Source organism: Phyllobates terribilis, unplaced genomic scaffold, assembly GCF_046119375.1.
Source record: "Phyllobates terribilis strain yellow unplaced genomic scaffold, ASM4611937v1 Scaffold_10__3_contigs__length_209671492, whole genome shotgun sequence".
Classification (NCBI taxonomy): domain Eukaryota; kingdom Metazoa; phylum Chordata; class Amphibia; order Anura; family Dendrobatidae; genus Phyllobates; species Phyllobates terribilis.
In genome coordinates this window covers 204,823,510-204,826,642 of record NW_027362770.1, presented here as the reverse complement: position 1 = coordinate 204,826,642, position 3,133 = coordinate 204,823,510, and the positions used below count along the sequence as shown (strand labels likewise).

The 3,133-nt window shown below is 59.6% G+C and overlaps 1 pseudogene; it reads left to right on the top strand.

Moving 5' to 3' along the window:
• Window positions 1-1,583, top strand: part of LOC141164102 (uncharacterized) — a 7,741-nt pseudogene extending 6,158 nt beyond the window's left edge.
• Window positions 1,584-3,133: the final 1,550 nt, after the last annotated feature.

Below are 3,133 nucleotides of genomic sequence, written 5' to 3'. Positions count from 1 at the left end.
AGAGAGAGGATAGAAGAGGGGAGAGGAGAGAGCGGAGCGGAGAGAGAGTAGAGGGCAGAGAGGAGAGAGTGGAAAGGGGAGAGAGGGGAGTGGGGAGAGAGCGGAGATAGAGCTGAGCAGGCAGAGACAGCGGAGAGAGAGGAGAGAGCGGAGCTGAGAGAGCAGAGCGGAGAGAGAGGCGAGAGCAGAAAGCAGAGAGAACGGAGAGAGAGGAGGAGAGAGCGGAGCGGGGAGAGGAGAAAGGAGAGAGAGAGTGGGGAGAGGAGAGAGCAGAGCGGGGAGAGGAGAAAGCGTGGAGAGAGCTGTGCGGGGAGCGAGCAGAGTAGAGAGCAGTGCGGGGAGTGAGCAGAGCGGAGAGGAGAGTGCAGAGCGGAGCAGAGAGGAGAAAGCAGAGCGGAGACTGCAGAGCGAAAACTGCAGAGTGGAGAGAGTGGAGCGGAGAGAGCAGAGTGGAGACTGCAGAGTGGAGAGAGAGAGGAGCAGAGAGAATGGAGAGAGAGCGGCGAGGAGAGAGCAGAGACTGCAGAGCGGAGAGAGCAAAGCGGAGCGAGAGCAGAGACTGCAGAGCGAATGGAGAGAAAGTAGGGAGAGAACGGAGAGAGGAGAGCGGAGCAGAGAGAGAGGAGAGAGCGTAGACTGCAGAGTGGAGAGAGGTGAGAGCAGAAAAGAGAGCGGAGAAAGAGCAGAGAGCGGAGAAAGAGCAGAGAGCGGAGAAAGAGCAGAGAGAGCGGAGAAAGAGCAGAGAGAGCGGAGAAAGAGCAGAGAGAGCGGAGAAAGAGCAGAGAGAGCGGAGAAAGAGCAGAGAGCGGAGAAAGAGCAGAGAGAGCGGAGAAAGAGCAGAGAGAGCGGAGAAAGAGCAGAGAGAGCGGAGAAAGAGCAGAGAGAGCGGAGAAAGAGCAGAGAGAGCGGAGCGAGGAGAGGTGAGAGCAGGGAGAGGAGAGTGGGGAGAGGAGAGAGCTGAGCAAGAGGAGTGGAACGAGCGCAGAGCAGAGAGAAAGCGGAGCAAAGAGCAGAGAGAGGAGAGCGAGCGGGAAGAGGAGTGGAGAGTGGGGCGGAGAGAGGAGAGCGCGGAGTGGGGAGAGAGCGGAGCGGAGAGAACAAAGAGCGGAGAGCAAAAAAGAGAGTGGGGAGAGGAGAGAGCGGAACAGAGAGTGCAGAGAGAGCGGAGGGAGAGCGGAGAGGAGAGAACGGGGTGGAGAGAGCGCAGAGAGGAGAGCAGAGCGGGGAGAGAGGAGAGAACAGGGTGGAGAGAGTGCAGAGAGGAGAGCAGAGCGGGGAGAGAGCGGAGCAGAGAGGAGAGGGCAAAAAAAGAGCGGGGAGAGGAGAGAGCGGAGCGGGGAGAGGAGTGGTCCGAGCGCAGAGCAGAGAGAAAGCGGGGAGAGGAGAGAGCGGGGAGAGGAGAGAGCGGGGAGAGAGCAGACCAAAGATTGCAGAGCGGAGAGAGCGAAGCGATGAATGCCGAGTGGAGAGTGCAGAGCGGAGAGAGAGTGGAGCGGAGAGAGCAGAGCGGAGACTACAGAGCGGAGAGTGCAGAGAAAGAGAGGAGCGGAGAGAACGGAGAGAGAGCGGAATGGAGAGAGTAGAGAAGAGAGCAGAGCGGGGAGTGCAGAGCGGAGCGGAGAGAGAAGAGCGGAGACTGCAGAGCAGAGAGAGCAGAGCAGAGAGCGGAGCAGAGAGAGCGGAGCAGAGACTGCAGAGCAGAGAGAGCGGAGCAGAGACTGCAGAGCAGAGAGAGCGGAGCAGAGACTGCAGAGCAGAGAGAGCGGAGCAGAGACTGCAGAGCAGAGAGAGCGGAGCAGAGACTGCAGAGCAGAGAGCGGAGCAGAGACTGCAGAGCAGAGAGCGGAGCAGAGACTGCAGAGCAGAGAGCGGAGCAGAGACTGCAGAGCAGAGAGCGGAGCAGAGACTGCAGAGCAGAGACTACAGAGCGGAGAGTGCAGAGCGTGAAGCGGAGAGAGAGGAGCATAGAAAGGAGGGAGCAGAGAGGAGAGCGGAGAGAGCAGAGCGGGAGAAGAGAGTGGAGCGGAGAGAGCGGTGAGAGTAGAGCGGAAAGAGGAGAGAGTGGAGCGGGGAGAGAGAAGAGCGCAGCGCAGAGAACGGAGAGGAGAGCGGAGAATGGAGAGAGAGCGGAGACTGCACAGCGGAGCGGAGAGAGTGCAGAGCGGAGCCGAGAGGGAGCAGAGAGAACACAGCGGAGAGAGCAGAATGGAGAGAGAGTGGAGCGAGCAGAGCAAAGAGTGCAGAGCGGAGACTAAAGAGAGCAGAGAGACTGCAGAGCGGAGACTGCAGAGCGGAGACTGCAGAGCGGAGCAGAGACTGCGAAGTGGAAAGATAGCAGAGCAGAGAGAGAGCAGAGAGAGCGGAGCGAAGAGAGTGCAGAGCAGAGAGAGTGCAGAGCAGAGAGAGTGCAGAGCAGAGAGAGTGCAGAGCGGAGAGAGTGCAGAGAGGAGAGAGTGCAGAGAGGAGAGAGTGAGCAGAGACTGCAGAGCGTAGAGACAGCAGAGCATAGACTGCAGAGCGGAGAGAGAGCAGAAAGAGCAGAGCGGAGACTGCAGAGCAGAGCGGAGAGAGAGCAGAGTGGAGGAGAGACTGCAGAGCAGAGACTGCAGAGCGGAGACTGCAGAGCGGAGACTGCAGAGCGGAGAGAGCAGAGGCGAGAGAGAACGGAGAGAGATCAGTGTGGAGACTGCAGAGCGGAGAGAGCACAGTGGAGAGAGAGAGCGGAGCAGAGACTGCAGAGTGGAGACTGCAGAGCAAAGAGAGCGGAGTCGAGAGAAAGCGGAGCTGAGGGAGCATAGACTGCAGAGCAGAGAGAGCGCGGAGCGGAGAGAGCATAGTGGAGAGAGTGGAGCGGAGACTGCAGAGCGGAGCGGAGAGAGTGCAGAGCCGAGGGAGCATAGACTGCAGAGCGGAGAGAGCAGAGCAGAGAGAGAGCGGAGCAGAGAGAGCATAGCGGAGAGCGCGGAGCAGAGACTGCAGAGCGGCGACTGCAGAATGGAGCAGAGAGAGTGCAGAGCGAAGAGAGCGGAGTCAAGGGAGAGAGCGGAGACTGCAGAGCGGAGAGACAGCAGAGAATAGACTGCATAGCGGAGAGTGATCGGAGTGTATAGAGCGGAGAGAGAGCGGAACGGAG